Below are 25,155 nucleotides of genomic sequence, written 5' to 3'. Positions count from 1 at the left end.
TTCTGCGAAGCAATGTGAACAGGCACAGAGAAGGTGCTAGCAGGGAATTGTCTGCCTGCCTTTCCCCAGTGCTCTGCAAGCTCTCCAGGACAACATAAAATCTGGGGCTCTGTGCTTTCTTTCGTTCTGAACAAGTGTTAGTGTTTTCTGCACAAAAGCGATTCTGCGAAGCAATGTGAACACTTCTGCTTCCCAGGCACAGAGAAGGTGCTAGCAGGGAATTCTCTGCCTGCTTTTCCCCAGTGCTCTGCAAGCTCTCCAGGACAACATAAAATCTGGGGCTCTGTGCTTTCTTTCGTTCTGAACAAGAGTTAGTGTTTTCTGCACAAAAGCGATTCTGCGAAGCAATGTGAACACTTCTGCTTCCCAGGCACAGAGAAGGTGCTAGCAGGGAATTCTCTGCCTGCCTTTCCCCAGTGCTCTGCAAGCTCTCCAGGACAACATAAAATCTGGGGCTCTGTGCTTTCTTTCGTCTGAACAAGTGTTACTGTTTTCTGCACAAAAGCGATTCTGCGAAGGAATGTGAACAGGCACAGAGAAGGTGTTAGCAAGGAATTGTCTGCCTGCCTTTCCCCAGTGCTCTGAAAGCTCTCCAGGACAACATAAAATCTGGGGCTCTGTGCTTTCTTTCGTTCTGAACAAGTGTTACTGTTTTCTGCACAAAAGCGATTCTGCGAAGCAATGTGAACACTTCTGTTTCCCAGGCACAGAGAAGGTGCTAGCAGGGAATTCTCTGCCTGCTTTTCCCCAGTGCTCTGCAAGCTCTCCAGGACAACATAAAATCTGGGGCTCTGTGCTTTCTTTTGTTCTGAAAAAGTGTTAGTGTTGTCTGCACAAAAGCGATTCTGCGAAGCAATGTGAACACTTCTGCTTCCCAGGCACAGAGAAGGTGTTAGCAAGGAATTGTCTGCCTGCCTTTCCCCAGTGCTCTGAAAGCTCTCCAGGACAACAGCAAATCTGGGGCTCTGTGCTTTCTTTCGTTCTGAACAAGTGTTACTGTTTTCTGCACAAAAGTGATTCTGCGAACCAATGTGAACACTTCTGCTTCCCAGGCACAGAGAAGGTGCTAGCAGGGAATTCTCTGCCTGCCTTTCCCCAGTGCTCTGCAAGCTCTCCAGGACAACATAAAATCTGGGGCTCTGTGCTTTCTTTCGTTCTGAACAAGAGTTAGTGTTTTCTGCACAAAAGCGATTCTGCGAAGCAATGGGAACACTTCTGTTTCCCAGGCACAGAGAAGGTGCTAGCAGGGAATTCTCTGCCTGCTTTTCCCCAGTGCTCTGCAAGCTCTCCAGGACAACATAAAATCTGGGGCTCTGTGCTTTCTTTCGTTCTGAACAAGTGTTACTGTTTTCTGCACAAAAGCGATTCTGCGAAGGAATGTGAACAGGCACAGAGAAGGTGCTAGCAGGGAATTCTCTGCCTGCTTTTCACCAGTGCTCTGCAAGCTCTCCAGGACTACAGCAGATCTGGGTCTCTGTGCTTTCTTTCGTTCTGAACAAGTGTTACTGTTTTCTGCACAAAAGCGATTCTGCGAAGCAATGTGAACAGGCACAGAGAAGGTGCTAGCAGGGAATTCTCTGCCTGCCTTTCCCCAGTGCTCTGCAAGCTCTCCAGGACAACATAAAATCTGGGGCTCTGTGCTTTCTTTCGTTCTGAACAAGTGTTACTGTTTTCTGCACAAAAGCGATTCTGCGAAGCAATGTGAACACTTCTGCTTCCCAGGCACAGAGAAGGTGCTAGCAGGGAATTCTCTGCCTGCTTTTCCCCAGTGCTCTGCAAGCTCTCCAGGACAACATAAAATCTGGGGCTCTGTGCTTTCTTTCGTTCTGAACAAGAGTTAGTGTTTTCTGCACAAAAGCGATTCTGCGAAGCAATGTGAAGACTTCTGCTTCCCAGGCACAGAGAAGGTGCTAGCAGGGAATTCTCTGCCTGCCTTTCCCCAGTGCTCTGCAAGCTCTCCAGGACAACATAAAATCTGGGGCTCTGTGCTTTCTTTCGTTCTGAACAAGTGTTACTGTTTTCTGCACAAAAGCGATTCTGCGAAGGAATGTGAACAGGCACAGAGAAGGTGTTAGCAAGGAATTGTCTGCCTGCCTTTCCCCAGTGCTCTGAAAGCTCTCCAGGACAACAGCAAATCTGGGGCTCTGTGCTTTCTTTCGTTCTGAACAAGTGTTACTGTTTTCTGCACAAAAGTGATTCTGCGAACCAATGTGAACACTTCTGCTTCCCAGGCACAGAGAAGGTGCTAGCAGGGAATTCTCTGCCTGCCTTTCCCCAGTGCTCTGCAAGCTCTCCAGGACAACATAGAATCTGGGGCTCTGTGCTTTCTTTCGTTCTGAACAAGTGTTAGTGTCTTCTGCACAAAAGCGATTCTGCGAAGCAATGTGAAGACTTCTGCTTCCCAGGCACAGAGAAGGTGCTAGCAGGGAATTCTCTGCCTGCCTTTCCCCAGTGCTCTGCAAGTTCTCCAGGACAACATAAAATCTGGGGCTCTGTGCTTTCTTTCGTCTGAACAAGTGTTACTGTTTTCTGCACAAAAGCGATTCTGCGAAGCAATGTGAACAGGCACAGAGAAGGTGATAGCAGGGAATTCTCTGCCTGCTTTTCCCCAGTGCTCTGCAAGCTCTCCAGGACAACATAAAATCTGGGGCTCTGTGCTTTCTTTCGTTCTGAACAAGTGTTACTGTTTTCTGCACAAAAGCGATTCTGCAAAGCAATGTGAACACTTCTGTTTCCCAGGCACAGAGAAGGTGCTAGCAGGGAATTCTCTGCCTGCTTTTCCCCAGTGCTCTGCAAGCTCTCCAGTACAACATAAAATCTGGGGCTCTGTGCTTTCTTTCCTTCTGAACAAGTGTTACTGTTTTCTGCACAAAAGCGATTCTGCGAAGCTATGTGAACAGGCACAAAGAAGGTGCTAGCAGGGAATTCTCTGCCTGCCTTTCCCCAGTGCTCTGCAAGCTCTCCAGGACAACATAAAATCTGGGGCTCTGTGCTTTCTTTCGTTCTGAACAAGTGTTATTGTTTTCTGCACAAAAGCGATTCTGCGAAGCAATGGGAACACTTCTGTTTCCCAGGCACAGAGAAGGTGCTAGCAGGGAATTCTCTGCCTGCTTTTCCCCAGTGCTCTGCAAGCTCTCCAGGACAACATAAAATCTGGGGCTCTGTACTTTCTTTCGTCTGAACAAGTGTTACTGTTTTCTGCACAAAAGCGATTCTGCGAAGCAATGTGAACAGGCACAGAGAAGGTGCTAGCAGGGAATTGTCTGCCTGCCTTTCCCCAGTGCTCTGCAAGCTCTCCAGGACAACATAAAATCTGGGGCTCTGTGCTTTCTTTCGTTCTGAACAAGTGTTACTGTTTTCTGCACAAAAGCGATTCTGCGAAGCAATGGGAACACTTCTGTTTCCCAGGCACAGAGAAGGTGCTAGCAGGGAATTCTCTGCCTGCTTTTCCCCAGTGCTCTGCAAGCTCTCCAGGACAACATAAAATCTGGGGCTATGTGCTTTCTTTTGTTCTGAACAAGTGTTACTGTTTTCTGCACAAAAGCGATTCTGCCAAGCAATGTGAACACTTCTGCTTCCCAGGCACAGAGAAGGTGCTAGCAGGAAATTCTCTGCCTGCTTTTCCCCAGTGCTCTGCAAGCTCTCCAGGACAACATAAAATCTGGGGCTCTGTGCTTTCTTTCGTTCTGAACAAGTGTTACTGTTTTCTGCACAAAAGCGATTCTGCGAAGCAATGTGAACAGGCACAGAGAAGGTGCTAGCAGGGAATTCTCTGCCTGCCTTTCCCCAGTGCTCTGCAAGCTCTCCAGGACAACATAAAATCTGGGGCTCTGTGCTTTCTTTCGTTCTGAACAAGTGTTATTGTTTTCTGCACAAAAGCGATTCTGCGAAGCAATGTGAACACTTCTGTTTCCCAGGCACAGAGAAGGTGCTAGCAGGGAATTCTCTGCCTGCCTTTCCCCAGTGCTCTGAAAGCTCTCCAGAACAACATAAAATCTGGGGCTCTGTGCTTTCTTTCGTTCTGAACAGGTGTTATTGTTTTCTGCACAAAAGCGATTCTGCGAAGCAATGTGAACACTTCTGCTTCCCAGGCACAGAGAAGGTGCTAGCAGGGAATTCTCTCCCTGCCTTTCCCCAGTGCTCTGCAAGCTCTCCAGGACAACATAAAATCTGGGGCTCTGTGCTTTCTTTCGTTCTGAACAAGTGTTACTGTTTTCTGCAGAAAAGTGATTCTGCGAAGCAATGTGAACACTTCTGATTCCCAGGCACATAGAAGGTGCTAGCAGGGAATTCTCTGCCTGCCTTTCCCCAGTGCTCTGCAAGCTCTCCAGGACAACATAAAATCTGTGGCTCTGTGCTTTCTTTCGTTCTGAACAAGTGTTACTGTTTTCTGCACAAAAGCGATTCTGCGAAGCAATGTGAACACTTCTGTTTCCCAGGCACAGAGAAGGTGCTAGCAGGGAATTCTCTGCCTGCTTTTCCCCAGTGCTCTGCAAGCTCTCCAGGACAACATAAAATCTGGGGCTCTGTGCTTTCTTTTGTTCTGAAAAAGTGTTAGTGTTGTCTGCACAAAAGCGATTCTGCGAAGCAATGTGAACAATTCTGCTTCCCAGGCACAGAGAAGGTGTTAGCAAGGAATTGTCTGCCTGCCTTTCCCCAGTGCTCTGAAAGCTCTCCAGGACAACAGCAAATCTGGGGCTCTGTGCTTTCTTTCGTTCTGAACAAGTGTTACTGTTTTCTGCACAAAAGTGATTCTGCGAACCAATGTGAACACTTCTGCTTCCCAGGCACAGAGAAGGTGCTAGCAGGGAATTCTCTGCCTGCCTTTCCCCAGTGCTCTGAAAGCTCTCCAGGACAACATAGAATCTGGGGCTCTGTGCTTTCTTTCGTTCTGAACAAGTGTTACTGTTTTCTGCACAAAAGCGATTCTGCGAAGCAATGGGAACACTTCTGCTTCCCAGGCACAGAGAAGGTGCTAGCAGGGAATTGTCTGCCTGCCTTTCCCCAGTGCTCTGCAAGCTCTCCAGGACAACATAAAATCTGGGGCTCTGTGCTTTCTTTCGTCTGAACAAGTGTTACTGTTTTCTGCACAAAAGCGATTCTGCGAAGCAATGTGAACAGGCACAGAGAAGGTGCTAGCAGGGAATTCTCTGCCTGCTTTTCCCCAGTGCTCTGCAAGCTCTCCAGGACAACATAGAATCTGGGGCTCTGTGCTTTCTTTCGTTCTGAACAAGTGTTATTGTTTTCTGCACAAAAGCGATTCTGCAAAGCAATGTGAACACTTCTGTTTCCCAGGCACAGAGAAGGTGCTAGCAGGGAATTCTCTGCCTGCTTTTCCCCAGTGCTCTGCAAGCTCTCCAGTACAACATAAAATCTGGGGCTCTGTGCTTTCTTTCCTTCTGAACAAGTGTTACTGTTTTCTGCACAAAAGCGATTCTGCGAAGCAATGTGAACAGGCACAAAGAAGGTGCTAGCAGGGAATTCTCTGCCTGCCTTTCCCCAGTGCTCTGCAAGCTCTCCAGGACAACATAAAATCTGGGGCTCTGTGCTTTCTTTCGTTCTGAACAAGTGTTAGTGTTTTCTGCACAAAAGCGATTCTGCGAAGCAATGGGAACACTTCTGTTTCCCAGGCACAGAGAACGTGCTAGCAGGGAATTCTCTGCCTGCTTTTCCCCAGTGCTCTGCAAGCTCTCCAGGACAACATAAAATCTGGGGCTCTGTACTTTCTTTCGTCTGAACAAGTGTTACTGTTTTCTGCACAAAAGCGATTCTGCGAAGCAATGTGAACAGGCACAGAGAAGGTGCTAGCAGGGAATTCTCTGCCTGCCTTTCCCCAGTGCTCTGCAAGCTCTCCAGGACAACATAAAATCTGGGGCTCTGTGCTTTCTTTCGTTCTGAACAAGTGTTAGTGTTTTCTGCACAAAAGCGATTCTGCGAAGCAATGTGAACACTTCTGTTTCCCAGGCACAGAGAAGGTGCTAGCAGGGAATTCTCTGCCTGCTTTTCCCCAGTGCTCTGCAAGCTCTCCAGGACAACATAAAATCTGGGGCTCTGTGCTTTCTTTTGTTCTGAAAAATTGTTAGTGTTGTCTGCACAAAAGCGATTCTGCGAAGCAATGTGAACACTTCTGCTTCCCAGGCACAGAGAAGGTGCTAGCAGGGAATTCTCTGCCTGCCTTTCCCCAGTGCTCTGCAAGCTCTCCAGGACAACATAAAATCTGGGGCTCTGTGCTTTCTTTCGTTCTGAACAAGTGTTACTGTTTTCTGCACAAAAGCGATTCTGCGAAGCAATGTGAACAGGCACAGAGAAGGTGCTAGCAGGGAATTCTCTGCCTGCCTTTCCCCAGTGCTCTGCAAGCTCTCCAGGACAACATAAAATCTGGGGCTCTGTGCTTTCTTTCGTTCTGAACAAGTGTTACTGTTTTCTGCACAAAAGCGATTCTGCGAAGCAATGTGAAGGCTTCTGTTTCCCAGGCACAGAGAAGGTGCTAGCAGGGAATTCTCTGCCTGCCTTTCCCCAGTGCTCTGCAAGCTCTCCAGGACAACATAGAATCTGGGGCTCTGTGCTTTCTTTCGTTCTGAACAAGTGTTACTGTTTTCTGCACAAAAGCGATTCTGCGAAGCAATGTGAACACTTCTGCTTCCCAGGCACAGAGAAGGTGCTAGCAGGGAATTCTCTGCCTGCCTTTCCCCAGTGCTCTGCAAGCTCTCCAGGACAACATAAAATCTGGGGCTCTGTGCTTTCTTTCGTTCTGAACAAGTGTTACTGTTTTCTGCACAAAAGCGATTCTGCGAAGCAATGGGAACACTTCTGTTTCCCAGGCACAGAGAAGGTGCTAGCAGGGAATTCTCTGCCTGCTTTTCCCCAGTGCTCTGCAAGCTCTCCAGGACAACATAAAATCTGGGGCTATGTGCTTTCTTTTGTTCTGAACAAGTGTTACTGTTTTCTGCACAAAAGCGATTCTGCCAAGCAATGTGAACACTTCTGCTTCCCAGGCACAGAGAAGGTGCTAGCAGGAAATTCTCTGCCTGCTTTTCCCCAGTGCTCTGCAAGCTCTCCAGGACAACATAAAATCTGGGGCTCTGTGCTTTCTTTCGTTCTGAACAAGTGTTACTGTTTTCTGCACAAAAGCGATTCTGCGAAGCAATGTGAACAGGCACAGAGAAGGTGCTAGCAGGGAATTCTCTGCCTGCCTTTCCCCAGTGCTCTGCAAGCTCTCCAGGACAACATAAAATCTGGGGCTCTGTGCTTTCTTTCGTTCTGAACAAGTGTTATTGTTTTCTGCACAAAAGCGATTCTGCGAAGCAATGTGAACACTTCTGTTTCCCAGGCACAGAGAAGGTGCTAGCAGGGAATTCTCTGCCTGCCTTTCCCCAGTGCTCTGAAAGCTCTCCAGAACAACATAAAATCTGGGGCTCTGTGCTTTCTTTCGTTCTGAACAGGTGTTATTGTTTTCTGCACAAAAGCGATTCTGCGAAGCAATGTGAACACTTCTGCTTCCCAGGCACAGAGAAGGTGCTAGCAGGGAATTCTCTCCCTGCCTTTCCCCAGTGCTCTGCAAGCTCTCCAGGACAACATAAAATCTGGGGCTCTGTGCTTTCTTTCGTTCTGAACAAGTGTTACTGTTTTCTGCAGAAAAGTGATTCTGCGAAGCAATGTGAACACTTCTGATTCCCAGGCACATAGAAGGTGCTAGCAGGGAATTCTCTGCCTGCCTTTCCCCAGTGCTCTGCAAGCTCTCCAGGACAACATAAAATCTGTGGCTCTGTGCTTTCTTTCGTTCTGAACAAGTGTTACTGTTTTCTGCACAAAAGCGATTCTGCGAAGCAATGTGAACACTTCTGTTTCCCAGGCACAGAGAAGGTGCTAGCAGGGAATTCTCTGCCTGCTTTTCCCCAGTGCTCTGCAAGCTCTCCAGGACAACATAAAATCTGGGGCTCTGTGCTTTCTTTTGTTCTGAAAAAGTGTTAGTGTTGTCTGCACAAAAGCGATTCTGCGAAGCAATGTGAACAATTCTGCTTCCCAGGCACAGAGAAGGTGTTAGCAAGGAATTGTCTGCCTGCCTTTCCCCAGTGCTCTGAAAGCTCTCCAGGACAACAGCAAATCTGGGGCTCTGTGCTTTCTTTCGTTCTGAACAAGTGTTACTGTTTTCTGCACAAAAGTGATTCTGCGAACCAATGTGAACACTTCTGCTTCCCAGGCACAGAGAAGGTGCTAGCAGGGAATTCTCTGCCTGCCTTTCCCCAGTGCTCTGAAAGCTCTCCAGGACAACATAGAATCTGGGGCTCTGTGCTTTCTTTCGTTCTGAACAAGTGTTACTGTTTTCTGCACAAAAGCGATTCTGCGAAGCAATGGGAACACTTCTGCTTCCCAGGCACAGAGAAGGTGCTAGCAGGGAATTGTCTGCCTGCCTTTCCCCAGTGCTCTGCAAGCTCTCCAGGACAACATAAAATCTGGGGCTCTGTGCTTTCTTTCGTCTGAACAAGTGTTACTGTTTTCTGCACAAAAGCGATTCTGCGAAGCAATGTGAACAGGCACAGAGAAGGTGCTAGCAGGGAATTCTCTGCCTGCTTTTCCCCAGTGCTCTGCAAGCTCTCCAGGACAACATAGAATCTGGGGCTCTGTGCTTTCTTTCGTTCTGAACAAGTGTTATTGTTTTCTGCACAAAAGCGATTCTGCAAAGCAATGTGAACACTTCTGTTTCCCAGGCACAGAGAAGGTGCTAGCAGGGAATTCTCTGCCTGCTTTTCCCCAGTGCTCTGCAAGCTCTCCAGTACAACATAAAATCTGGGGCTCTGTGCTTTCTTTCCTTCTGAACAAGTGTTACTGTTTTCTGCACAAAAGCGATTCTGCGAAGCAATGTGAACAGGCACAAAGAAGGTGCTAGCAGGGAATTCTCTGCCTGCCTTTCCCCAGTGCTCTGCAAGCTCTCCAGGACAACATAAAATCTGGGGCTCTGTGCTTTCTTTCGTTCTGAACAAGTGTTAGTGTTTTCTGCACAAAAGCGATTCTGCGAAGCAATGGGAACACTTCTGTTTCCCAGGCACAGAGAACGTGCTAGCAGGGAATTCTCTGCCTGCTTTTCCCCAGTGCTCTGCAAGCTCTCCAGGACAACATAAAATCTGGGGCTCTGTACTTTCTTTCGTCTGAACAAGTGTTACTGTTTTCTGCACAAAAGCGATTCTGCGAAGCAATGTGAACAGGCACAGAGAAGGTGCTAGCAGGGAATTCTCTGCCTGCCTTTCCCCAGTGCTCTGCAAGCTCTCCAGGACAACATAAAATCTGGGGCTCTGTGCTTTCTTTCGTTCTGAACAAGTGTTAGTGTTTTCTGCACAAAAGCGATTCTGCGAAGCAATGTGAACACTTCTGTTTCCCAGGCACAGAGAAGGTGCTAGCAGGGAATTCTCTGCCTGCTTTTCCCCAGTGCTCTGCAAGCTCTCCAGGACAACATAAAATCTGGGGCTCTGTGCTTTCTTTTGTTCTGAAAAATTGTTAGTGTTGTCTGCACAAAAGCGATTCTGCGAAGCAATGTGAACACTTCTGCTTCCCAGGCACAGAGAAGGTGCTAGCAGGGAATTCTCTGCCTGCCTTTCCCCAGTGCTCTGCAAGCTCTCCAGGACAACATAAAATCTGGGGCTCTGTGCTTTCTTTCGTTCTGAACAAGTGTTACTGTTTTCTGCACAAAAGCGATTCTGCGAAGCAATGTGAACAGGCACAGAGAAGGTGCTAGCAGGGAATTCTCTGCCTGCCTTTCCCCAGTGCTCTGCAAGCTCTCCAGGACAACATAAAATCTGGGGCTCTGTGCTTTCTTTCGTTCTGAACAAGTGTTACTGTTTTCTGCACAAAAGCGATTCTGCGAAGCAATGTGAAGGCTTCTGTTTCCCAGGCACAGAGAAGGTGCTAGCAGGGAATTCTCTGCCTGCCTTTCCCCAGTGCTCTGCAAGCTCTCCAGGACAACATAGAATCTGGGGCTCTGTGCTTTCTTTCGTTCTGAACAAGTGTTACTGTTTTCTGCACAAAAGCGATTCTGCGAAGCAATGTGAACACTTCTGCTTCCCAGGCACAGAGAAGGTGCTAGCAGGGAATTCTCTGCCTGCCTTTCCCCAGTGCTCTGCAAGCTCTCCAGGACAACATAAAATCTGGGGCTCTGTGCTTTCTTTCGTTCTGAACAAGTGTTACTGTTTTCTGCACAAAAGCGATTCTGCGAAGCAATGTGAACACTTCTGTTTCCCAGGCACAGAGAAGGTGCTAGCAGGGAATTCTCTGCCTGCTTTTCCCCAGTGCTCTGCAAGCTCTCCAGGACAACATAAAATCTGGGGCTCTGTGCTTTCTTTTGTTCTGAAAAAGTGTTAGTGTTGTCTGCACAAAAGCGATTCTGCGAAGCAATGTGAACACTTCTGCTTCCCAGGCACAGAGAAGGTGCTAGCAGGGAATTCTCTGCCTGCCTTTCCCCAGTGCCCTGCAAGCTCTCCAGGACAACATAGAATCTGGGGCTCTGTGCTTTCTTTCGTTCTGAACAAGTGTTAGTGTTTTCTGCACAAAAGCGATTCTGCGAAGCAATGTGAACACTTCTGCTTCCCAGGCACAGAGAAGGTGCTAGCAGGGAATTCTCTGCCTGCCTTTCCCCAGTGCTCTGCAAGCTCTCCAGGACAACATAAAATCTGGGGCTCTGTGCTTTCTTTCGTTCTGAACAAGTGTTATTGTTTTCTGCACAAAAGCGATTCTGCGAAGCAATGTGAACACTTCTGTTTCCCAGGCACAGAGAAGGTGCTAGCAGGGAATTCTCTGCCTGCCTTTCCCCAGTGCTCTGAAAGCTCTCCAGAACAACATAAAATCTGGGGCTCTGTGCTTTCTTTCGTTCTGAACAGGTGTTATTGTTTTCTGCACAAAAGCGATTCTGCGAAGCAATGTGAAGGCTTCTGCTTCCCAGGCACAGAGAAGGTGCTAGCAGGGAATTCTCTGCCTGCCTTTCCCCAGTGCTCTGCAAGCTCTCCAGGACAACATAAAATATGGGGCTCTGTGCTTTCTTTCGTTCTGAACAAGTGTTACTGTTTTCTGCAGAAAAGTGATTCTGCGAAGCAATGTGAACACTTCTGCTTCCCAGGCACATAGAAGGTGCTAGCAGGGAATTCTCTGCCTGCCTTTCCCCAGTGCTCTGCAAGCTCTCCAGGACAACATAAAATCTGGGGCTCTGTGCTTTCTTTCGTTCTGAACAAGTGTTACTGTTTTCTGCACAAAAGCGATTCTGCGAAGCAATGTGAACACTTCTGTTTCCCAGGCACAGAGAAGGTGCTAGCAGGGAATTCTCTGCCTGCTTTTCCCCAGTGCTCTGCAAGCTCTCCAGGACAACATAAAATCTGGGGCTCTGTGCTTTCTTTCGTTCTGAACAAGTGTTATTGTTTTCTGCACAAAAGCGATTCTGCGAAGCAATGTGAACACTTCTGTTTCCCAGGCACAGAGTAGGTGCTAGCAGGGAATTCTCTGCCTGCCTTTCCCCAGTGCTCTGAAAGCTCTCCAGAACAACATAAAATCTGGGGCTCTGTGCTTTCTTTCGTTCTGAACAGGTGTTATTGTTTTCTGCACAAAAGCGATTCTGCGAAGCAATGTGAAGGCTTCTGCTTACCAGGCACAGAGAAGGTGCTAGCAGGGAATTCTCTGCCTGCCTTTCCCCAGTGCTCTGCAAGCTCTCCAGGACAACATAAAATCTGGGGCTCTGTGCTTTCTTTCGTTCTGAACAAGTGTTACTGTTTTCTGCAGAAAAGTGATTCTGCGAAGCAATGTGAACACTTCTGCTTCCCAGGCACATAGAAGGTGCTAGCAGGGAATTCTCTGCCTGCCTTTCCCCAGTGCTCTGCAAGCTCTCCAGGACAACATAAAATCTGGGGCTCTGTGCTTTCTTTCGTTCTGAACAAGTGTTACTGTTTTCTGCACAAAAGCGATTCTGCGAAGCAATGTGAACAGGCACAGAGAAGGTGCTAGCAGGGAATTCTCTGCCTGCCTTTCCCCAGTGCTCTGCAAGCTCTCCAGGACAACATAAAATCTGGGGCTCTGTGCTTTCTTTCGTTCTGAACAAGTGTTACTGTTTTCTGCACAAAAGCGATTCTGCGAAGCAATGTGAACAGGCACAGAGAAGGTGATAGCAGGGAATTCTCTGCCTGCTTTTCCCCAGTGCTCTGCAAGCTCTCCAGGACAACATAGAATCTGGGGCTCTGTGCTTTCTTTCGTTCTGAACAAGTGTTATTGTTTTCTGCACAAAAGCGATTCTGCAAAGCAATGTGAACACTTCTGTTTCCCAGGCACAGAGAAGGTGCTAGCAGGGAATTCTCTGCCTGCTTTTCCCCAGTGCTCTGCAAGCTCTCCAGTACAACATAAAATCTGGGGCTCTGTGCTTTCTTTCCTTCTGAACAAGTGTTACTGTTTTCTGCACAAAAGCGATTCTGCGAAGCAATGTGAACAGGCACAAAGAAGGTGCTAGCAGGGAATTCTCTGCCTGCCTTTCCCCAGTGCTCTGCAAGCTCTCCAGGACAACATAAAATCTGGGGCTCTGTGCTTTCTTTCGTTCTGAACAAGTGTTAGTGTTTTCTGCACAAAAGCGATTCTGCGAAGCAATGGGAACACTTCTGTTTCCCAGGCACAGAGAAGGTGCTAGCAGGGAATTCTCTGCCTGCTTTTCCCCAGTGCTCTGCAAGCTCTCCAGGACAACATAAAATCTGGGGCTCTGTGCTTTCTTTTGTTCTGAAAAAGTGTTAGTGTTGTCTGCACAAAAGCGATTCTGCGAAGCAATGTGAACACTTCTGCTTCCCAGGCACAGAGAAGGTGCTAGCAGGGAATTCTCTGCCTGCCTTTCCCCAGTGCTCTGCAAGCTCTCCAGGACAACATAAAATCTGGGGCTCTGTGCTTTCTTTCGTTCTGAACAAGTGTTACTGTTTTCTGCACAAAAGCGATTCTGCGAAGGAATGTGAACAGGCACAGAGAAGGTGCTAGCAGGGAATTCTCTGCCTGCCTTTCCCCAGTGCTCTGCAAGCTCTCCAGGACAACATAAAATCTGGGGCTCTGTGCTTTCTTTCGTTCTGAACAAGTGTTACTGTTTTCTGCACAAAAGCGATTCTGCGAAGCAATGTGAAGGCTTCTGTTTCCCAGGCACAGAGAAGGTGCTAGCAGGGAATTCTCTGCCTGCTTTTCCCCAGTGCTCTGCAAGCTCTCCAGGACAACATAAAATCTGGGGCTCTGTGCTTTCTTTTGTTCTGAAAAAGTGTTAGTGTTGTCTGCACAAAAGCGATTCTGCGAAGCAATGTGAACACTTCTGCTTCCCAGGCACAGAGAAGGTGCTAGCAGGGAATTCTCTGCCTGCCTTTCCCCAGTGCCCTGCAAGCTCTCCAGGACAACATAGAATCTGGGGCTCTGTGCTTTCTTTCGTTCTGAACAAGTGTTACTGTTTTCTGCACAAAAGCGATTCTGCGAAGCAATGTGAACACTTCTGCTTCCCAGGCACAGAGAAGGTGCTAGCAGGGAATTCTCTGCCTGCCTTTCCCCAGTGCTCTGCAAGCTCTCCAGGACAACATAAAATCTGGGGCTCTGTGCTTTCTTTCGTTCTGAACAAGTGTTACTGTTTTCTGCACAAAAGCGATTCTGCGAAGCAATGTGAACACTTCTGTTTCCCAGGCACAGAGAAGGTGCTAGCAGGGAATTCTCTGCCTGCTTTTCCCCAGTGCTCTGCAAGCTCTCCAGGACAACATAGAATCTGGGGCTCTGTGCTTTCTTTCGTTCTGAACAAGTGTTAGTGTTTTCTGCACAAAAGCGATTCTGCGAAGCAATGTGAACACTTCTGCTTCCCAGGCACAGAGAAGGTGCTAGCAGGGAATTCTCTGCCTGCCTTTCCCCAGTGCTCTGCAAGCTCTCCAGGACAACATAAAATATGGGGCTCTGTGCTTTCTTTCGTCTGAACAAGTGTTACAGTTTTCTGCACAAAAGCGATTCTGCGAAGCAATGTGAACAGGCACAGAGAAGGTGCTAGCAGGGAATTCTCTGCCTGCCTTTCCCCAGTGCTCTGCAAGCTCTCCAGGACAACATAAAATCTGGGGCTCTGTGCTTTCTTTCGTTCTGAACAAGTGTTATTGTTTTCTGCACAAAAGCGATTCTGCGAAGCAATGTGAACACTTCTGTTTCCCAGGCACAGAGAAGGTGCTAGCAGGGAATTCTCTGCCTGCCTTTCCCCAGTGCTCTGAAAGCTCTCCAGAACAACATAAAATCTGGGGCTCTGTGCTTTCTTTCGTTCTGAACAGGTGTTATTGTTTTCTGCACAAAAGCGATTCTGCGAAGCAATGTGAAGGCTTCTGCTTCCCAGGCACATAGAAGGTGCTAGCAGGGAATTCTCTGCCTGCCTTTCCCCAGTGCTCTGCAAGCTCTCCAGGACAACATAAAATATGGGGCTCTGTGCTTTCTTTCGTTCTGAACAAGTGTTACTGTTTTCTGCAGAAAAGTGATTCTGCGAAGCAATGTGAACACTTCTGCTTCCCAGGCACATAGAAGGTGCTAGCAGGGAATTCTCTGCCTGCCTTTCCCCAGTGCTCTGCAAGCTCTCCAGGACAACATAAAATCTGGGGCTCTGTGCTTTCTTTCGTTCTGAACAAGTGTTACTGTTTTCTGCACAAAAGCGATTCTGCGAAGCAATGTGAACACTTCTGTTTCCCAGGCACAGAGAAGGTGCTAGCAGGGAATTCTCTGCCTGCTTTTCCCCAGTGCTCTGCAAGCTCTCCAGGACAACATAAAATCTGGGGCTCTGTGCTTTCTTTCGTTCTGAACAAGTGTTATTGTTTTCTGCACAAAAGCGATTCTGCGAAGCAATGTGAACACTTCTGTTTCCCAGGCACAGAGAAGGTGCTAGCAGGGAATTCTCTGCCTGCCTTTCCCCAGTGCTCTGAAAGCTCTCCAGAACAACATAAAATCTGGGGCTCTGTGCTTTCTTTCGTTCTGAACAGGTGTTATTGTTTTCTGCACAAAAGCGATTCTGCGAAGCAATGTGAAGGCTTCTGCTTCCCAGGCACAGAGAAGGTGCTAGCAGGGAATTCTCTGCCTGCCTTTCCCCAGTGCTCTGCAAGCTCTCCAGGACAACATAAAATCTGGGGCTCTGTGCTTTCTTTCGTTCTGAACAAGTGTTACTGTTTTCTGCAGAAAAGTGATTCTGCGAAGCAATGTGAACACTTCTGCTTCCCAGGCACATAGAAGGTGCTAGCAGGGAATTCTCTGCCTGCCTTTCCCCAGTGCTCTGCAAGCTCTCCAGGACAACATAAAATCTGGGGCTCTGTGCTTTCTTTCGTTCTGAACAAGTGTTACTGTTTTCTGCACAAAAGCGATTCTGCGAAGGAATGTGAACAGGCACAGAGAAGGTGCTAGCAGGGAATTCTCTGCCTGCCTTTCCCCAGTGCCCTGCAAGCTCTCCAGGACAACATAGAATCTGGGGCTCTGTGCTTTCTTTCGTTCTGAACAAGTGTTAGTGTTTTCTGCACAAAAGCGATTCTGCGAAGCAATGTGAACACTTCTGCTTCCCAGGCACAGAGAAGGTGCTAGCAGGGAATTCTCTGCCTGCTTTTCCCCAGTGCTCTGCAAGCTCTCCAGGACAACATAAAATCTGGGGCTCTGTGCTTTCTTTCGTCTGAACAAGTGTTACTGTTTTCTGCACAAAAGCGATTCTGCGAAGCAATGTGAACAGGCACAAAGAAGGTGCTAGCAGGGAATTCTCTGCCTGCCTTTCCCCAGTGCTCTGCAAGCTCTCCAGGACAACATAAAATCTGGGGCTCTGTGCTTTCTTTCGTTCTGAACAAGTGTTAGTGTTTTCTGCACAAAAGCGATTCTGCGAAGCAATGGGAACACTTCTGTTTCCCAGGCACAGAGAAGGTGCTAGCAGGGAATTCTCTGCCTGCTTTTCCCCAGTGCTCTGCAAGCTCTCCAGGACAACATAAAATCTGGGGCTCTGTACTTTCTTTCGTCTGAACAAGTGTTACTGTTTTCTGCACAAAAGCGATTCTGCGAAGCAATGTGAACAGGCACAGAGAAGGTGCTAGCAGGGAATTCTCTGCCTGCCTTTCCCCAGTGCTCTGCAAGCTCTCCAGGACAACATAAAATCTGGGGCTCTGTGCTTTCTTTCGTTCTGAACAAGTGTTACTGTTTTCTGCACAAAAGCGATTCTGCGAAGCAATGTGAACACTTCTGTTTCCCAGGCACAGAGAAGGTGCTAGCAGGGAATTCTCTGCCTGCTTTTCCCCAGTGCTCTGCAAGCTCTCCAGGACAACATAAAATCTGGGGCTCTGTGCTTTCTTTTGTTCTGAAAAAGTGTTAGTGTTGTCTGCACAAAAGCGATTCTGCGAAGCAATGTGAACACTTCTGCTTCCCAGGCACAGAGAAGGTGCTAGCAGGGAATTCTCTGCCTGCCTTTCCCCAGTGCCCTGCAAGCTCTCCAGGACAACATAGAATCTGGGGCTCTGTGCTTTCTTTCGTTCTGAACAAGTGTTAGTGTTTTCTGCACAAAAGCGATTCTGCGAAGCAATGTGAACACTTCTGCTTCCCAGGCACAGAGAAGGTGCTAGCAGGGAATTCTCTGCCTGCCTTTCCCCAGTGCTCTGCAAGCTCTCCAGGACAACATAAAATCTGGGGCTCTGTGCTTTCTTTCGTTCTGAACAAGTGTTACTGTTTTCTGCACAAAAGCGATTCTGCGAAGCAATGTGAACAGGTACAGAGAAGGTGCTAGCAGGGAATTCTCTGCTTGCCTTTCCCCAGTGCTCTGCAAGCTCTCCAGGACAACATAAAATCTGGGGCTCTGTGCTTTCTTTCGTTCTGAACAAGTGTTATTGTTTTCTGCACAAAAGCGATTCTGCGAAGCAATGTGAACACTTCTGTTTCCCAGGCACAGAGAAGGTGCTAGCAGGGAATTCTCTGCCTGCCTTTCCCCAGTGCTCTGAAAGCTCTCCAGAACAACATAAAATCTGGGGCTCTGTGCTTTCTTTCGTTCTGAACAGGTGTTATTGTTTTCTGCACAAAAGCGATTCTGCGAAGCAATGTGAAGGCTTCTGCTTCCCAGGCACATAGAAGGTGCTAGCAGGGAATTCTCTGCCTGCCTTTCCCCAGTGCTCTGCAAGCTCTCCAGGACAACATAAAATCTGGGGCTCTGTGCTTTCTTTCGTTCTGAACAAGTGTTAGTGTTTTCTGCACAAAAGCGATTCTGCGAAGCAATGTGAACACTTCTGCTTCCCAGGCACAGAGAAGGTGCTAGCAGGGAATTCTCTGCCTGCCTTTCCCCAGTGCTCTGCAAGCTCTCCAGGACAACATAAAATCTGGTGCTGTGTGCTTTCTTTCGTCTGAACAAGTGTTACTGTTTTCTGCACAAAAGCGATTCTGCGAAGCAATGTGAACAGGCACAGAGAAGGTGCTAGCAGGGAATTCTCTGCCTGCCTTTCCCCAGTGCTCTGCAAGCTCTCCAGGACAACATAAAATCTGGGGCTCTGTGCTTTCTTTCGTTCTGAACAAGTGTTATTGTTTTCTGCACAAAAGCGATTCTGCGAAGCAATGTGAACACTTCTGTTTCCCAGGCACAGAGAAGGTGCTAGCAGGGAATTCTCTGCCTGCCTTTCCCCAGTGCTCTCAAAGCTCTCCAGAACAACATAAAATCTGGGGCTCTGTGCTTTCTTTCGTTCTGAACAGGTGTTATTGTTTTCTGCACAAAAGCGATTCTGCGAAGCAATGTGAAGGCTTCTGCTTCTCAGGCACAGAGAAGGTGCTAGCAGGGAATTCTCTGCCTGCCTTTCCCCAGTGCTCTGCAAGCTCTCCAGGACAACATAAAATCTGGGGCTCTGTGCTTTCTTTCGTTCTGAACAAGTGTTACTGTTTTCTGGAGAAAAGTGATTCTGCGAAGCAATGTGAACACTTCTGCTTCCCAGGCACAGAGAAGGTGCTAGCAGGGAATTCTCTGCCTGCTTTTCCCCAGTGCTCTGCAAGCTCTCCAGGACAACATAAAATCTGGGGCTCTGTGCTTTCTTTTGTTCTGAAAAAGTGTTAGTGTTGTCTGCACAAAAGCGATTCTGCGAAGCAATGTGAACACTTCTGCTTCCCAGGCACAGAGAAGGTGCTAGCAGGGAATTCTCTGCCTGCCTTTCCCCAGTGCCCTGCAAGCTCTCCAGGACAACATAGAATCTGGGGCTCTGTGCTTTCTTTCGTTCTGAACAAGTGTTAGTGTTTTCTGCACAAAAGCGATTCTGCGAAGCAATGTGAACACTTCTGCTTCCCAGGCACAGAGAAGGTGCTAGCAGGGAATTCTCTGCCTGCTTTTCCCCAGTGCTCTGCAAGCTCTCCAGGACAACATAAAATCTGGGGCTCTGTGCTTTCTTTCGTCTGAACAAGTGTTACTGTTTTCTGCACAAAAGCGATTCTGCGAAGCAATGTGAACAGGCACAGAGAAGGTGATAGCAGGGAATTCTCTGCCTGCTTTTCCCCAGTGCTCTGCAAGCTCTCCAGGACAACATAAAATCTGGGGCTCTGTGCTTTCTTTCGTTCTGAACAAGTGTTACTGTTTTCTGCACAAAAGCGATTCTGCAAAGCAATGTGAACACTTCTGTTTCCCAGGCACAGAGAAGGTGCTAGCAGGGAATTCTCTGCCTGCTTTTCCCCAGTGCTCTGCAAGCTCTCCAGTACAACATAAAATCTGGGGCTCTGTGCTTTCTTTCCTTCTGAACAAGTGTTACTGTTTTCTGCACAAAAGCGATTCTGCGAAGCAATGTGAACAGGCACAAAGAAGGTGCTAGCAGGGAATTCTCTGCCTGCCTTTCCCCAGTGCTCTGCAAGCTCTCCAGGACAACATAAAATCTGGGGCTCTGTGCTTTCTTTCGTTCTGAACAAGTGTTACTGTTTTCTGCACAAAAGCGATTCTGCGAAGCAATGTGAACACTTCTGTTTCCCAGGCACAGAGAAGGTGCTAGCAGGGAATTCTCTGCCTGCTTTTCCCCAGTGCTCTGCAAGCTCTCCAGGACAACATAAAATCTGGGGCTCTGTGCTTTCTTTTGTTCTGAAAAAGTGTTAGTGTTGTCTGCACAAAAGCGATTCTGCGAAGCAATGTGAACACTTCTGCTTCCCAGGCACAGAGAAGGTGCTAGCAGGGAATTCTCTGCCTGCCTTTCCCCAGTGCCCTGCAAGCTCTCCAGGACAACATAGAATCTGGGGCTCTGTGCTTTCTTTCGTTCTGAACAAGTGTTAGTGTTTTCTGCACAAAAGCGATTCTGCGAAGCAATGTGAACACTTCTGTTTCCCAGGCACAGAGAAGGTGCTAGCAGGGAATTCTCTGCCTGCCTTTCCCCAGTGCTCTGCAAGCTCTCCAGGACAACATAAAATCTGGGGCTCTGTGCTTTCTTTCATCTGAACAAGTGTTACTGTTTTCTGCACAAAAGCGATTCTGCGAAGCAATGTGAACAGGCACAGAGAAGGTGATAGCAGGGAATTCTCTGCCTGCCTTTCCCCAGTGCTCTGCAAGCTCTCCAGGACAACATAAAATCTGGGGCTCTGTGCTTTCTTTCGTTCTGAACAAGTGTTATTGTTTTCTGCACAAAAGCGATTCTGCGAAGCAATGTGAACACTTCTGTTTCCCAGGCACAGAGAAGGTGCTAGCAGGGAATTCTCTGCCTGCCTTTCCCCAGTGCTCTGAAAGCTCTCCAGAACAACATAAAATCTGGGGCTCTGTGCTTTCTTTCGTTCTGAACAGGTGTTATTGTTTTCTGCACAAAAGCGATTCTGCGAAGCAATGTGAAGGCTTCTGCTTCCCAGGCACAGAGAAGGTGCTAGCAGGGAATTCTCTGCCTGCCTTTCCCCAGTGCTCTGCAAGCTCTCCAGGACAACATAAAATCTGGGGCTCTGTGCTTTCTTTCGTTCTGAACAAGTGTTAGTGTTTTCTGCACAAAAGCGATTCTGCGAAGCAATGTGAACACTTCTGCTTCCCAGGCACAGAGAAGGTGCTAGCAGGGAATTCTCTGCCTGCCTTTCCCCAGTGCTCTGCAAGCTCTCCAGGACAACATAAAATCTGGGGCTCTGTGCTTTCTTTCGTCTGAACAAGTGTTACTGTTTTCTGCACAAAAGCGATTCTGCGAAGCAATGTGAACAGGCACAGAGAAGGTGCTAGCAGGGAATTCTCTGCCTGCCTTTCCCCAGTGCTCTGCAAGCTCTCCAGGACAACATAAAATCTGGGGCTCTGTGCTTTCTTTCGTTCTGAACAAGTGTTATTGTTTTCTGCACAAAAGCGATTCTGCGAAGCAATGTGAACACTTCTGTTTCCCAGGCACAGAGAAGGTGCTAGCAGGGAATTCTCTGCCTGCCTTTCCCCAGTGCTCTGAAAGCTCTCCAGAACAACATAAAATCTGGGGCTCTGTGCTTTCTTTCGTTCTGAACAGGTGTTATTGTTTTCTGCACAAAAGCGATTCTGCGAAGCAATGTGAAGGCTTCTGCTTCCCAGGCACAGAGAAGGTGCTAGCAGGGAATTCTCTCCCTGCCTTTCCCCAGTGCTCTGCAAGCTCTCCAGGACAACATAAAATCTGGGGCTCTGTGCTTTCTTTCGTTCTGAACAAGTGTTACTGTTTTCTGCAGAAAAGTGATTCTGCGAAGCAATGTGAACACTTCTGCTTCCCAGGCACATAGAAGGTGCTAGCAGGGAATTCTCTGCCTGCCTTTCCCCAGTGCTCTGCAAGCTCTCCAGGACAACATAAAATCTGTGGCTCTGTGCTTTCTTTCGTTCTGAACAAGTGTTACTGTTTTCTGCACAAAAGCGATTCTGCGAAGCAATGTGAACCCTTCTGTTTCCCAGGCACAGAGAAGGTGCTAGCAGGGAATTCTCTGCCTGCTTTTCCCCAGTGCTCTGCAAGCTCTCCAGGACAACATAAAATCTGGGGCTCTGTGCTTTCTTTTGTTCTGAAAAAGTGTTAGTGTTGTCTGCACAAAAGCGATTCTGCGAAGCAATGTGAACACTTCTGCTTCCCAGGCACAGAGAAGGTGTTAGCAAGGAATTGTCTGCCTGCCTTTCCCCAGTGCTCTGCAAGCTCTCCAGGACAACAGCAAATCTGGGGCTCTGTGCTTTCTTTCGTTCTGAACAAGTGTTACTGTTTTCTGCACAAAAGTGATTCTGCGAACCAATGTGAACACTTCTGCTTCCCAGGCACAGAGAAGGTGCTAGCAGGGAATTCTCTGCCTGCCTTTCCCCAGTGCTCTGAAAGCTCTCCAGGACAACATAAAATCTGGGGCTCTGTGCTTTCTTTCGTTCTGAACAAGTTTTAGTGTTTTCTGCACAAAAGCGATTCTGCGAAGCAATGTGAACACTTCTGCTTCCCAGGCACAGAGAAGGTGCTAGCAGGGAATTCTCTGCCTGCCTTTCCCCAGTGCTCTGCAAGCTCTCCAGGACAACATAAAATCTGGGGCTCTGTGCTTTCTTTCGTCTGAACAAGTGTTACTGTTTTCTGCACAAAAGCGATTCTGCGAAGCAATGTGAACAGGCACAGAGAAGGTGATAGCAGGGAATTCTCTGCCTGCTTTTCCCCAGTGCTCTGCAAGCTCTCCAGGACAACATAAAATCTGGGGCTCTGTGCTTTCTTTCGTTCTGAACAAGTGTTATTGTTTTCTGCACAAAAGCGATTCTGCAAAGCAATGTGAACACTTCTGCTTCCCAGGCACAGAGAAGGTGCTAGCAGGGAATTCTCTGCCTGCTTTTCCCCAGTGCTCTGCAAGCTCTCCAGTACAACATAAAATCTGGGGCTCTGTGCTTTCTTTCCTTCTGAACAAGTGTTACTGTTTTCTGCACAAAAGCGATTCTGCGAAGCAATGTGAACAGGCACAAAGAAGGTGCTAGCAGGGAATTCTCTGCCTGCCTTTCCCCAGTGCTCTGCAAGCTCTCCAGGACAACATAAAATCTGGGGCTCTGTGCTTTCTTTCGTTCTGAACAAGTGTTAGTGTTTTCTGCACAAAAGCGATTCTGCGAAGCAATGGGAACACTTCTGTTTCCCAGGCACAGAGAAGGTGCTAGCAGGGAATTCTCTGCCTGCTTTTCCCCAGTGCTCTGCAAGCTCTCCAGGACAACATAAAATCTGGGGCTCTGTGCTTTCTTTCGTTCTGAACAAGTGTTACTGTTTTCTGCACAAAAGCGATTCTGCGAAGCAATGTGAACACTTGTGTTTCCCAGGCACAGAGAAGGTGCTAGCAGGGAATTCTCTGCCTGCTTTTCCCCAGTGCTCTGCAAGCTCTCCAGGACAACATAAAATCTGGGGCTATGTGCTTTCTTTTGTTCTGAACAAGTGTTACTGTTTTCTGCACAAAAGCGATTCTGCCAAGCAATGTGAACACTTCTGCTTCCCAGGCACAGAGAAGGTGCTAGCAGGAAATTCTCTGCCTGCTTTTCCCCAGTGCTCTGCAAGCTCTCCAGGACAACATAAAATCTGGGGCTCTGTGCTTTCTTTCGTTCTGAACAAGTGTTACTGTTTTCTGCACAAAAGCGATTCTGCGAAGGAATGTGAACAGGCACAGAGAAGGTGTTAGCAAGGAATTGTCTGCCTGCCTTTCCCCAGTGCTCTGAAAGCTCTCCAGGACAACAGCAAATCTGGGGCTCTGTGCTTTCTTTCGTTCTGAACAAGTGTTACTGTTTTCTGCACAAAAGTGATTCTGCGAACCAATGTGAACACTTCTGCTTCCCAGGCACAGAGAAGGTGCTAGCAGGGAATTCTCTGCCTGCTTTTCCCCAGTGCTCTGCAAGCTCTCCAGGACAACATAAAATCTGGGGCTCTGTACTTTCTTTCGTCTGAACAAGTGTTACTGTTTTCTGCACAAAAGCGATTCTGCGAAGCAATGTGAACAGGCACAGAGAAGGTGCTAGCAGGAAATTCTCTGCCTGCCTTTCCCCAGTGCTCTGCAAGCTCTCCAGGACAACATAAAATCTGGGGCTCTGTGCTTTCTTTCGTTCTGAACAAGTGTTACTGTTTTCTGCACAAAAGCGATTCTGCGAAGCAATGTGAACACTTGTGTTTCCCAGGCACAGAGAAGGTGCTAGCAGGGAATTCTCTGCCTGCTTTTCCCCAGTGCTCTGCAAGCTCTCCAGGACAACATAAAATCTGGGGCTCTGTGCTTTCTTTTGTTCTGAAAAAGTGTTAGTGTTGTCTGCACAAAAGCGATTCTGCGAAGCAATGTGAACACTTCTGCTTCCCAGGCACAGAGAAGGTGCTAGCAGGGAATTCTCTGCCTGCCTTTCCCCAGTGCTCTGCAAGCTCTCCAGGACAACATAAAATCTGGGGCTCTGTGCTTTCTTTCGTTCTGAACAAGTGTTATTGTTTTCTGCACAAAAGCGATTCTGCGAAGCAATGTGAAGGCTTCTGCTTCCCAGGCACAGAGAAGGTGCTAGCAGGGAATTCTCTGCCTGCCTTTCCCCAGTGCTCTGCAAGCTCTCCAGGACAACATAAAATCTGGGGCTCTGTGCTTTCTTTCGTTCTGAACAAGTGTTACTGTTTTCTGGAGAAAAGTGATTCTGCGAAGCAATGTGAACACTTCTGCTTCCCAGGCACAGAGAAGGTGCTAGCAGGGAATTCTCTGCCTGCTTTTCCCCAGTGCTCTGCAAGCTCTCCAGGACAACATAAAATCTGGGGCTCTGTGCTTTCTTTTGTTCTGAAAAAGTGTTAGTGTTGTCTGCACAAAAGCGATTCTGCGAAGCAATGTGAACACTTCTGCTTCCCAGGCACAGAGAAGGTGCTAGCAGGGAATTCTCTGCCTGCCTTTCCCCAGTGCCCTGCAAGCTCTCCAGGACAACATAGAATCTGGGGCTCTGTGCTTTCTTTCGTTCTGAACAAGTGTTAGTGTTTTCTGCACAAAAGCGATTCTGCGAAGCAATGTGAACAGGCACAGAGAAGGTGATAGCAGGGAATTCTCTGCCTGCTTTTCCCCAGTGCTCTGCAAGCTCTCCAGGACAACATAAAATCTGGGGCTCTGTGCTTTCTTTCGTTCTGAACAAGTGTTACTGTTTTCTGCACAAAAGCGATTCTGCAAAGCAATGTGAACACTTCTGTTTCCCAGGCACAGAGAAGGTGCTAGCAGGGAATTCTCTGCCTGCTTTTCCCCAGTGCTCTGCAAGCTCTACAGTACAACATAAAATCTGGGGCTCTGTGCTTTCTTTCCTTCTGAACAAGTGTTACTGTTTTCTGCACAAAAGCGATTCTGCGAAGCAATGTGAACAGGCACAAAGAAGGTGCTAGCAGGGAATTCTCTGCCTGCCTTTCCCCAGTGCTCTGCAAGCTCTCCAGGACAACATAAAATCTGGGGCTCTGTGCTTTCTTTCGTTCTGAACAAGTGTTACTGTTTTCTGCACAAAAGCGATTCTGCGAAGCAATGTGAACACTTCTGTTTCCCAGGCACAGAGAAGGTGCTAGCAGGGAATTCTCTGCCTGCTTTTCCCCAGTGCTCTGCAAGCTCTCCAGGACAACATAAAATCTGGGGCTCTGTGCTTTCTTTTGTTCTGAAAAAGTGTTAGTGTTGTCTGCACAAAAGCGATTCTGCGAAGCAATGTGAACACTTCTGCTTCCCAGGCACAGAGAAGGTGCTAGCAGGGAATTCTCTGCCTGCCTTTCCCCAGTGCCCTGCAAGCTCTCCAGGACAACATAGAATCTGGGGCTCTGTGCTTTCTTTCGTTCTGAACAAGTGTTAGTGTTTTCTGCACAAAAGCGATTCTGCGAAGCAATGTGAACACTTCTGTTTCCCAGGCACAGAGAAGGAGCTAGCAGGGAATTCTCTGCCTGCCTTTCCCCAGTGCTCTGCAAGCTCTCCAGGACAACATAAAATCTGGGGCTCTGTGCTTTCTTTCATCTGAACAAGTGTTACTGTTTTCTGCACAAAAGCGATTCTGCGAAGCAATGTGAACAGGCACAGAGAAGGTGATAGCAGGGAATTCTCTGCCTGCCTTTCCCCAGTGCTCTGCAAGCTCTCCAGGACAACATAAAATCTGGGGCTCTGTGCTTTCTTTCGTTCTGAACAAGTGTTATTGTTTTCTGCACAAAAGCGATTCTGCGAAGCAATGTGAACACTTCTGTTTCCCAGGCACAGAGAAGGTGCTAGCAGGGAATTCTCTGCCTGCCTTTCCCCAGTGCTCTGAAAGCTCTCCAG

This window comes from Strix uralensis, chromosome 2 (assembly GCF_047716275.1).
Source record: "Strix uralensis isolate ZFMK-TIS-50842 chromosome 2, bStrUra1, whole genome shotgun sequence".
NCBI lineage: Eukaryota > Metazoa > Chordata > Aves > Strigiformes > Strigidae > Strix > Strix uralensis.
The sequence above is the reverse complement of the archived record's forward strand: the minus strand, read 5'-3'. Positions refer to the sequence as shown.